This window comes from Drosophila willistoni (assembly GCF_018902025.1).
Source record: "Drosophila willistoni isolate 14030-0811.24 chromosome 2L unlocalized genomic scaffold, UCI_dwil_1.1 Seg72.1, whole genome shotgun sequence".
Lineage (NCBI taxonomy): Eukaryota > Metazoa > Arthropoda > Insecta > Diptera > Drosophilidae > Drosophila > Drosophila willistoni.
Window position 1 is genome coordinate 3771419 of NW_025814049.1, and position 12506 is coordinate 3783924.

The following is a 12506-nucleotide window of genomic DNA, read 5'->3' on the forward strand; positions in this document are numbered from 1 at the left end:
AACTATGTAAGTTGAGCAAGAAATGTTAAATACCAAGTTCTTTTTGGCTGAAGCTTTGGTCACCATTTGGCATAAAGCCAAGATTAAAATAAAAATTGGATCAGTAATTTTCAAGGCGTGTCTAATAGACATCTGCATGAATGTCAAAAAAGTGACATTCGGATATACAACTCTTAAATTGAGTTGAGTAAATATGAGTGCGAAACGGAATAAGTATGAGTGAGTGGATAGGCTTGCTTTATACTCGGCCGCACAATGTTAAAACAGAGAGTATAAGTGAGTATGTTTCGAATGTATCCAAATGACAGGTGCCGACACAGCATTATATGCAATATTTGACTACAGCAATAACAAAACAAACGAAAACAAAAACAACAAAATACGCTTTAAATTACATACTTTCTCACTTTGGATAGTTTGTCCTCCTTCCATTTTTGCGACTGCTGTGTTTCAACGATGCAAAGAAAATAAATACACAAAATATGTACCCTGATACTTGAATAACTCGAATGTTTTTAGATGTGTCAAATTTGTCACTCCGTTTTACTGAGTACTCAGTCAGTACTCAGTGTCATTCAATTTGCTTTGTATGAGTACCAAAATATACTAATACTCATACACACTCACTCATTGTGCGTCTGTCACTCACTCTATTCAATTCTATCCGAGTATACTCTATTTTACATAAAGCTCTAAAAAAAAGGTATTTTGCCTCTACACGAGTACTTAGGGATGACCTCTCAATTTCGACCATATAGTATTTATTTTCTTGACCTTAATAATAATGTATAAATGTTAAACAATTTTTATAGTTTTATCATACTGTTTATAAGGATCATATTAAATATTATTATTATTATTATTATTAATGTGTAGGATATAGTTGTAAATTATCAACCTAACTATGTTTTACAAGCACTGGCAACTAAGGCCTTCGGCTTAGACGAAAACTACATCCATACACTAGCCCGGGATTCGAACACGGATCTTTGTTGTTCAGTTGACTGAATGACTTGGCCACTTAGACAACTCATCCACCGAGGACTGCATATATTAAATATATTTCACTCGAAAATATGAAGTATTCTTAAAATGTTATCTACTGAATTGATATATAACAGGTCAAAAAGAGATTGGAATCCAAAGTTGGAGACTCTTATGCCTTCCAAAGCACTCTAGGACTGCAGAATGATTATTAACCTTCAATAAGGTTAATAATATTAATATAATTTTTAAATTTATATATTATTTGATTTATCGATAATGAATGCACAATTCCTTCTGTCAATAAAGACAATACAAGTAGAAGATAGAGTCTGCTTTATAACAAGTAGGAATATATAAAAAGTCCCTTTATGAAATCACTAGCATTAACTGTATGGCAAAGATATAACTGTTATCAGTTATCAGTTTTCTTTAACTCGACTAACCCAAAAGTAGCAAATCGATGTTATCAATAGTTCCAAGATTAACAATCGTAGAAATAATTACGTTGGTCTAAACTAGTCGAAAGATTTTGTGTTGTTTTTTCATCTATTGAAAAGGAGTTCCATGTACACTTGATACATTGCAACTCCATTATAGCTAACCTACGCACACACACCCGCACGAGAACACTTTGAAAGACACAATACTATTGCCTTTGGCAATGGGCCAACTGGTATCTATCGAAACTTCCACCCACTTGCCATCAATGAGTGACCGACCTTACCGACCCTACCAACCAGCCAGAATCTAGCCCCAAAGTGCGTCAAAACTAATGGCCACTGACAACAAAGTAAATGAAGCATAGCTTGAAGCCAAGCCCGGACCGGGTCTATGGCAAGCAAATGCCATCCAGGGCATCTCTCGTCTCTCTCTCGGTGCTCCTGTGTTTTAGCTACCTACTGGACATACCTACCGCCTGCCACGTAATAGGCAAAATGAAAAATCTATAGAGTTAAATGAGTGAAAATCAGGAAAATGCATTAATGAATGAATGACAGCAAGCGCTGTCAGCAACAGCAACAGCTACAGGAGTAAAAAGGAAGAGCTGGAAGTTGGGGATGGGGATGGGGATGAGGATGAGGACTATGCGTACCTGCAACCACCAACGTTTGTCCCGTTCACCTAAGGGACTGGGAGGAGAAGGCAACTCTATAAGTGTTGTACGTGTGTGAATGATCGAATGTGGGTTTTTGGCTCCTGGTTAGCCCGATGATGGGCAGGTTGCAGGTTGTAACCTGGAGAGTCCACAAGATGGACAGAGACAGACACGAACAACAGGGTAAACGTGCAACGGGATGTGGCTAGCTTGTGTCCCACGTTGAATGTTGCCTCGTTGAATGTCTTATTTATGAATGCAAAAGCACTGTGCGGGGAGGAAGGGGTGGTAGTTGTTCTGGGGGGTTGTGCTATGGATTGGTTTTTGGGTTGGGTTAATGCTGTTGGGGCTTAGCTTGTAGTACACCTGATATGATAACCGACGTTCAACACGTACGGAATTCAAGCACACGTCCCTCTTGTTCTCTGTATATGTGTGTGTGTGTGTGTGTGTTGGCATTCTTAATAGCCAAGCGTCCAAACAGTTGCAATTTCTCCTGCCCGAGGGCTTGGCATGAAGCTTCGTCCAAAATTGTACTCCACTGACAGTTGATGTACAGTCACTTGTAACTGCTGAAATGTAAGGGAAGAGCCAGCTACCCGACATAATGGCTCTGCTCAGTTGTGTCCTCTGTATATCTGTGTATGTGTGTGTGTGTATGTGTGTGTGTGCTGCCAAATGAGTATGGGATTAGGGTTCTTAGTGAGATAGAGATTGCTGCAAAAATTTTGAACAGGATTCGCTATAGGAATGCATATGAAATATTCTTAAAATCAGTTCTACAATAACACCCCTTGCTTTAATTGGCCAAGTAATCGGATTAGCTTGTGCATCATTGCTTCAAATTTGTTAAAATTGGCCTACACTATTGTGTTAACTCAACTGAGAGATGAGGTTAACAAAACTGAAGACTTTCACAGCTCAGTTTATTGGCTACAAGATGCTTTAACTCAAATAAAGGGGACCTGCTAAGGACCTAGTTTAAAAAAAAGGAACAGAACCCAATGCAATTTCCGTTAATAGTATTTGAAAATGTTAGAGTAATATCAAGGAACTTTATATACTACACGACACGGTCACGATTCAGAAGAGATTGTGTCATCGACCTATCAAGACTTTGTACCTATCCTGAACTAAATCATTCATTTATTTCACTTAACATTGTGCTATCGTATATATTTGTTTTATAAAAATTCAATTAGTCTTTAATATAAAAGAACAAGCTTAAAAGGAAAAACTTGTTTAACTCCAAATAAGTAAATTGGTAATGGCGTTGTTTTTGTTCAATCCAGGATTACGAGAAAAAACCTTTATAAGTATTTTTATAATTAATTTTTTCCATGTTTTATATAATCAAGAATAGGATTCTAAAAGGATTTATCAATATTCAAATTATTTCAAAATTGAGTGCCCCAATAGAAAATGGTAATCATCTATTTTTACTGCCTCAGAGGCAGGAAGAGTTTAGATTTCATTGTCCTATTTAGCCTGCTTTAAAAATTACCTTTTTGCCTCGGTCTCATAACTGTCCATTTGTCCCATTTTTGTTGGCGCCTTTCTTCACATTTCACTTCAACTCATTTGCACAGTGAGTTCTGTCGGTTATCCAATTGCAGTGACCTCCACTGACTTCCAGTCCTTCGTGTCCACAATCTGCACTCCTTCTCGCTCTTGCACTCACAGGTTCTATGGCCTGCTGCCTCTCTCCCTCACTCCTCCCATTTTTGGACATCCTGCAGTGCAGCAAACATTTTTCGCCTATGAAAACGTTGTCGCATATTAACGTAATTAGTTCATGCGCCCCATAGAACTCGACGATGTCGGGGAATGTCCTTTCCATGATGAGGAGATGTGGGGATGTCGGGATGGTTGTCGACTAAACTCCCAGCATCCATTCCATCCCATTCAAAAATGGCTATGCTTCTGTTGCTACTGCTGCTCCTGCTTCTGCTGCTGCTGCTGCTGTTGTTTTTGCGGTGTTTGGGAATTGTGGCCGGAATTATGATGTCCAGGGTGCTGTACTCTCTTCCATCTCTTTTTCACTCTCCCCGTGTCTCTCCGTCTCTCTAGCGTGGGACCGTTGCGTGCGTGTTTTACATATGAATATGACCAAAAAGGCGGCAAGCTGGACGAGCTGGTCAAGCTGGGCAAGAGTTGCAGATCCGAGCCCAACCATGTGTGTTAATTGAAACGTGATTGTGTCGGCTAGAGGTTTCAATGGGGTTGGGTTGACTATGGGCTTCGGGTTTCTCTTCTTTTTTTTTGTTTGGTTTGGTTTGGTTTGGTTTACTCTCCGTTGCTTCTTTTTTGACACTTGCAATTGCAATTGTCACCAGCGGACTCAACCTCAACCTATTAATGGGTCGCTTAGCTTTAAGTGCCAGATGTACCGGGCAGGCTAACGATGCCGTTACCAATTCTACCCCTGCTTATCCTTGTGGATTTGAGCTCATAAAATAGTTTGGAAATTTAAATATTGCACAATATAATTTACTTTATGCTTGTGGGCTTTGGGGAATTGAATTTGCACGCACGCACAATTGAATTTGAATGCAAAATGGCTACGATATCGAATGCATTATTAATTTACACACACATACACACGCACACGCACACACACGCTTACTACTTATTATGTACATACTGAGAGACAGTTGCAGATGTCCTTTCGGACCTCATGCGAACCCATTTCTCTCCAAACCCATTCAATTCACATCTTTCTACAACTGACTATGAGTATTTAACGGAAATATGGTTTTTCACTTTCCCAACTCTCACGCACACAAACACCCAAACTCGCCACACACACACACACACGCACATATACACAATTCAAGATATTGATGATATGAGAAAGAGAATTTTAAATGTCCGTTTAATGTGATTAAGTTGAGGGTCTTAGGGCGGACTTTGTCACATGGCAAGGTAAGGTAAGAGTAAGCTTTTCATATCCTCAAAATTTCTTATCTATGCTTGCAAATGTCCGCATTTGTGGTTCAGTAATTAGAACAGCTGCCATAAGGGGTACGCCAGCAGGGGCAAGGATTTTCAACCTTAGGGTCATACGATTATGATAAGCCATATAAGTGTTTTAAGGGGCAAAACGGATAGAGCATGGACTCTGTTATTGCGTATGGGTGTGTGTGTGTGTATGTGTGTGCGTGGAGGGGTCATGACTTTGTTAGTGTGGGGATCGAAATGTGTTGAGACGATAAAACGATAATAATTGAGAGCTTTATTGCATTAGCAAAGGATATAGTCAGTTAGCCATGTGATTTGGTGTTTAACAAGAAACTAGTTATAGTTTAAGCTGGATTTGAAATCATTTCAAGGACTTGAAAGATATGAGGCATATGTGGAAAAGAAAAATAAATAATATGGATATTTTAAGGATAAGAAGCTTATATCTAAACAGAAAATAAATTGTTGTTAAAAAATCAATCCAAGTTGGCCTTGCTGGTAAGTTTGGAATGCTAAACTTTGATTTACTTGACTATTAGTTCAATGAATAAAGTGTTCAAAAGAACAATAAATTGTAGTATTTTTGTAAGTTAAGGTCCTTCCAAAATGATAAGATATATTTTATATACATAGAATCAGAAGTTACCTCTAAATCTTAATACAAAATGCCTTCAAAATGTATCTTTAAGACCAAATTGGCAATTCGTTTTCTGTTTTAATTTACAAAAATCATATGCGACTTGAAGTGAGGCTGAAAAACAAATTTTGAAATATGGTTATAGAAAAAACACTTAAACAAGCTACACTTTCGAACATATGTACTACGCATTAGACAAAAAGAAAAGTTTCAGAGGTTTATTTACCAGATTCTAGTCCCAATTGATTAACATTGATTTATATTCTCCGATCATGAAAAGTCCTAGTGGAAGCTGAGATAAAAAGACTTCGCTTAAAAAAAATATCTATCAAACGATAATACTTCGTAAGCCATTTAGGCAATTAGGATGAAAATGGCGTTGAAAAACTATCTACATATGTAAAAACATTTACGACGTTCAATTTTAAGCTGTTAGACATGAAAGTATGCACAGGATATGGGCCCAAACACTTACAATTAGTGCTTTAAAAATCAAGAATGAGCATTTTACGTGTCGAATCGGTCCTAGACTTTTGGCCTCCGTCTATTTGCCACATCTCAACGAAGGAGACAGAAAACCTTAAACTTGAATAACCTTTTCTTTCTAAATAAGAATTTGGGCTAATTTTTTTTAATATAGTCAATGCACATACATTTTGAAACATTTTTAGTTCACATGTTTGGCATATCTAAAAAATAAGCCCGTATCCATCCCCAATTTTATTTATTTATTTATAATGTGATTGTAAAGTACAGTCAATCTTCTTACTAAATTACATCCCTAATTTAAATATAATGTTAATGTTAATTTAAATATTTATTCTTTTCTGACAATATACTCTTTGAGAAATCGGGAAAACTTTTTTAAGGTTTTCAATTAAAGAACAAGGCGTCTTTATCCTTCTTAGGTATTTCTCTTATTCACATACATACGTTAGAAATTAAGGCGACTCGAGGTCAGAATTTTAAAGCAACAAAAAGAAATTAGGACGATATTCGTCATTATCAGATTTCCCCTTCGACTTCTGAATTGGAATGTCACACTAAGCACACTAAAAATATTCGAACTTGATTTTGGCATTTTTTTTAATAATAAACCAAAACCAGGCTCAAATGTAATATAAATTGATAATTGTATATAATTATGAATAATTATAACTTTGAACTTAATATCATTGTAAGAGTAAAATTGTTCCAGAGGGTTTCAAATAATTTCAAATAAATTTCGTACATGGAATGTTGATTAAGCAGGCAGAATTGAAATACATATTTATATGTATTTATGTATTGGACAAAGCAATTTAATTCCTGTGAATGCAATAAGCATCCACTGAAATGTGCCCTCCTAGACGAAAACCTAGCAAACTTACCACCCACTCAGAAGTATCATCTTGCAACACACTTTCGACTTGACACGCCCGTCACAAAATTGAGGTTATGTCATTTGTTTAGTTTGTTGCCTCAATTATTTAGCCAGACCGAGTGAAATAGGGGGTGGATGTGGTGAGGGGGACGTAAACTCTCTCTATTGGATCCTTGTGGTGTTTATGCAATTACATAAATTTTGTGTGACAATTTCGATTTGGATTTTCTTTTATTTAAATTATGCCTTCAAGTCCATCAGGGGTTATAAAATATTTATTACAAACACGCACATACACACATACACACACACACACACAAACTGAGACATGTACACACAATCAGAAACAGACAAAAGCCATAGGAGAGAAAGATAGGATACTACAGACAGGATACTGACACGAACAGACGTCGATGTCGTTTTGTGGTAATTAATTTCAATATGCTAGAAAATGTTCAGTGAGAGCGAGAGAGCATGAGAGAGAGAGAGAGGGAGGGAGGGATAAAGAACTAAGCATAATTATATTTATGTGATATGTGTCTATGGGTTTGGGATTTTGATTTTGGTTTCCTTTTTGCTAATTGATGAAATTCAATGCTATGGCCAATGTATTAGTGTGTGTGTGTGTGGAAAATTAAAGACTTTCCCAGCAGTCGACCGCAACAAAATCAATTGCCTGTCCAATATTTGTATGTACATTGTACAATATGGGCAAAAATGTTGCAGCCAAGGGAAACTTGCGGCTCATACAAAATTTAATTTTAATTTCAACTAGGCAAATGTTGCAAAAGTGAGAACAGGCAATTTCCTTTACTAGAGAAAGGAGTACCAAAACCTCAATTCACACACACACACATACATAGAGACTCACCCGTTCTATGCCCTGAAGAAAATTTCCTGTACACATTTTAACCACTTGACTGCATTGTGGCTTTTGGCTTAAATGCTTGCCAGAAGTCAACACACACATACACAGATACGTATGTGTACATACATATGTCCAAGTCTAAATCCCACTCTCATCGTCTAGTGTTTTTGCCAATTGACATGCAGACCTGGCTGGCAGCCGTAAATCGGTATAAATAATTCATTATTGCCGCCTCGATGCGCATAAATCAAGTCCAAAAACTGAACTGTGAAGCCAAACTAACCCAAGCAGCAGCAGCAGCAAACTCCAGGTCCAGCTCCAGCTTTGCTTTTCGCATGTCTTTCAAACATTTTCAAAATGCACTAAAAACGAGAAAATCTAAAAAAAAAAACAGTTTTAAAAAAAAGATAGTACTGGAGATGCCGGGGATTGAACCCGGGGCCTCTCACATGCAAAGCGAGCGCTCTACCACTGAGCTACATCCCCATGTGACGAGCGAGCGCTCAAATTGCATTTTGGTTGAGCGAGAAAGGGATGCAAAGAGCGCGCACGAAAGACAGGCAAAACAAAAGGTAAATATTAAATGCAAATATTTAAGAAACAAATAATAAACAATTAAAAAATGTAATTTATTTATAAAAAGTAAAGCAAACTCAATGCTTAACAATATTTAAGTTTATTTATTTAGCCACAAAAAAGGCAAGTACAATTTAATTAAAAATACAGTGAGTACTTCTAAGCTACCCAACCTTTTTAATTACCTTATTCACATATCATACCTGAGTTGTGAGTAACGTAATACTTTCTACCCACCCTACCCTCTGGCTTGTATAGGCATTTTGACCATCATCACACACATGGGGATGTAGCTCAGTGGTAGAGCGCTCGCTTTGCATGTGAGAGGCCCCGGGTTCAATCCCCGGCATCTCCAGTACAATTTTTTTTAATGCCAATTTCTTTTTTCTTACTCTTTATGATGCTCATGCAAATGGTTTTGTATATAAAAATGATTCGTCGTCTGTTTCGTACGGCTAGGTGAAATATTCCGATTTTGAGATCACAATCGATCGCATTTTTTTCGCTTCTTCGTAAAATCGATAAAGTGATCCATGCTGCTAACAGGCGAACAGCAAAAGAGAGACATCGTCTCTGTTCTCTTCCGCACTGTGCTCTGTGTTGTTTTCACACGCCCGCATGATCAGTTGTTGTTGTTTTCAGCCTTTATGTAATGTAAAATATACAAGACAGAATGAGATAGAGATAGCCAAGGCGAGAGCCAAAGAACCGTGACAAAAACGCACGCACACACTCGTAAATACTTTTTCTTATACACAAACACAGATGCGGGCCCAGCAATTAAGACTTGTTGTGTGTGTGAGTTTGTGCGTACGTGTGAGTTGGAATAAACATTGTGCTGTCAAATGCTGTTCGCCTGGTTGTTCACTTAAAAAGATTGAACGATTTTTGCACGGTTTTTTGACGTCGAAACAAATTCACTTTTAGGTTTTTTGAGTTCTCTTTCCATTAAATTGATTCAATGTGTGCGTCCAAGTGTTTGTGTGGGATTCTTTAGTGGAAATGCAATTACAGTTTCAATAGCGGGAACGATCTTCGAATACCGTTATGCTATTTGACCGAAGTAGAAGAAGACACTTTGAAGGGATTCTATGGCGGATCATTATGGTAAGAGCATAAGTCTCTGTCAATGAGGCGAATTGGTTCAATAAATCGCCTTTTTTTTATCCATCGAAGATTATTAAATGCCTGTTTTCTCATTAGATATTCACCCCACAGAAACTCTCGCTCTCTCTCTCTCTTATTGTTAGATATCTTAAGCTCTCTTTGGTTGCCACCTGGCATTCCATTTGAAAATCCAATTTAAATCATTTATTAGCCGTAAATCCCAAAGCTAAAGGCTTAAAAACAGAAACTTTATTTCCTCTCGACTGTTTTTTTTTTGTTTTCTTTCCCCGAAAACTTTTATCAGCCTGTCTCTATGTCGCTCTGAAGCTATCTTTGTCTATCCCTCCCGAGTTGGGGAATAAATTTTTCAGCTAAGAAAAAGGTATTTTGCTTAATCCCCAAAACGTTTTACGTTATTCTTTTTTTTTTTCTTCTCCTTCGTTTCGAAAAGTTGCATTTAATTTGGCGCAAAAATTTCCTATAAATATTCATGCAAATAGAAGGGGAGTGGGTGGAAAATAGGGCTCAAGGAAATCCTTGGAAAAGATAAACAAGTCGAAAACAGAACCGACCAAATGCAAAAGGCAGCAGGTGCCGCCCTTCACTTTTAATTAAATGTAAAGAGTTGCACTTTAAAAATACATACACACATACATACATACATACATATATAGACATTAAATTTTTCGTAATGCAATTTCATAATTGCAAATATGCATACCGAAAAAGTGCCCCAGTCGCTTCTTCTCTCTGAAAAACTAATTAAAACGATAAGAGAACGCGGTAAAATTGTTTGTTTACCTAAAACCAAGAATAGCCAAAAATAAAGTTGGAAAAATAAGCAAAATATATATATCTATGTATGTATGTATGTATATATAACTTTTGGTTAACTATTTCATTTTTGATGTTTATCTAGCTGAAATTTGCATTGCTGTTTGGTTTGGCACAACATGTGTGTATGTGTGTGTGTGTGTGAATGGGTACTGGAAGTCAATTTACTTCAATGGCCCATGCGGAAATTAAATAAATTCCATGAGACCAACCAAACCACCACCCACCCAACCACCATAACATAATACCGAAACCAAAAGGACTCAAAATTGGCAGCTGTCAGCTGTCAATATGGGTACAAGGCCCGGAACAGACCAAAGTACAGTTTGTCCACAAAAAGCGAAAGGACGTTTTTTTTTTGGCCAACAATTGCTGTTAGCTACATATGTTTCTTTGTATGTACCCCATAAAATTATCTGAATGGATTTTTGCATTGTCTCAGTGGTTAAAAATTTCAAGGATGCTGCATACATATGTATATGGTGTACCTTGATTTCCTGATTCCCATACAGGTAATGCACTCAGGTGGAAGAAACAGTGGCTAGGTCCGATAAGAAACATCCTCGATAGACAATGGGCCGCATGGGTATTAAATATGCTTGAGAGTGAAAGCAAATTGAATGACAAAAGCGGCCACAAGCTTCAAGGCTTAAATGGTAAATATGTATACATATTCATATCGAAAATGAAATTGCATGCAGGCCAGGGATTAAGACCTATCAATCAGAGCCAATATCAAGGGGTTGGTATTGCTGCTTACAGATAAGGCTATTTATTAAAATATATCTTAAAACGTTTTTGCCATAATTTAAAACACAAATGCATAAAAAACTTAAATTTTTAGCTTTTTGTTTGTATATTTTTGATATTCAATACAAAAGAATGTTAAAAATTTAGACATTAAAAGTATGTCGTAAGATTTTAAAAAATTCTAAAATGTTTTAACCTTTACATTGAAAATTTATATAACGAATATTTTTGCTAGATTGATATTTTTATATTCTATTGGATTTTTAATAGTTTTATATTTCTTTCGAGTTTTTAGGCAGTAATATTTAAAATATGTACAAAATTATTGTTTTTTTTATGTTAAAAGATTTGTAGTAGTTCATAAATTTGTTATTATTTTTAGTGAAATCAGGTAAAATTATAGAAGTTCATATGATTTTCACTGTTGTGCGATATTTACATTAATAACACTCGGTATTTATTATTTAATATGAGATTTAATAGATCGTCAAATAGTTAGGCCAGGGACTGTATTGAGCAATGATCTACTGTCAACTTGAACTCCCATCCAAAGAGCTCTTTGTGCGCAGACTTAGTTTACTGACTGTAAGTTATACACGTTTATTCAATAAAAGTAAACTGGCAACTCTGATGCTCTCTCTCCTTAGCCGCTCTATCGCTCTCTTTTTATCTTATTCTCTCCCTCTCTGGGTATTTGTAGCTTTGGCGCGCGCGTTGCTCATTTCGTTTCCATATCAAGTTTCGAGCTCACCTGGTCCTCTTCTACATACGTTTCTCATTTGGTATAGGGTCTTGGTTTGGGTTTTTGGGCCTCTCACCTGTGGCTTTGCAATCAGTTACGAATTGCCCGCGAAAACGTTAACAACGTTTCGAGAAAAAGAAACCCGCGTCCAAACACTTCGTTAATAGAAGAAGCAACAGTAACAACAACAGCAACAACTAACAATAACTGTTTCAAGTGTTTCGTACCTGTGTGTCCGTGTGAGTGTATGTGTGCGTGTGTATATGCAATATCCCCACCCGCGCACCCTCCTAGCACCCTTTTATTTTGCGACACTCTCATTCTCTCTTTGACGATCAAAGAGTTATTTTTCGTGTGTGCAAAGTTTTTCGTTGTTGTTGCACTTCATTAAAAGATAAGTAAGGCTTAAATTGCAACAACAACATCAACAGAGAGCGCGTGTGTACGATATCTTTCCCGCCTTCACGATCCATCACCTTTAATTCACTCAGTGACAACAATTGCATACAAAAAATAAGTTTAACAACAAATTGCAAACAACACTAAAAGAAATAACAACAACAACAACTACAAGCAACAACAAGT

General features: G+C 36.9%; 2 non-coding genes across 2 annotated transcripts; one reads left to right on the forward strand and one right to left on the reverse strand.

Annotated features, from left to right (window-relative positions):
• Window positions 1–8326: 8326 nt before the first annotated feature.
• Trnaa-ugc lies at window positions 8327–8398 on the reverse strand. Its single transcript has one exon. It is a non-coding gene; the product is annotated as a tRNA-Ala (tRNA).
• Window positions 8399–8771: 373 nt separating this feature from the next.
• Trnaa-ugc lies at window positions 8772–8843 on the forward strand. The gene has a single exon. It is a non-coding gene; the product is annotated as a tRNA-Ala (tRNA).
• Window positions 8844–12506: the final 3663 nt, after the last annotated feature.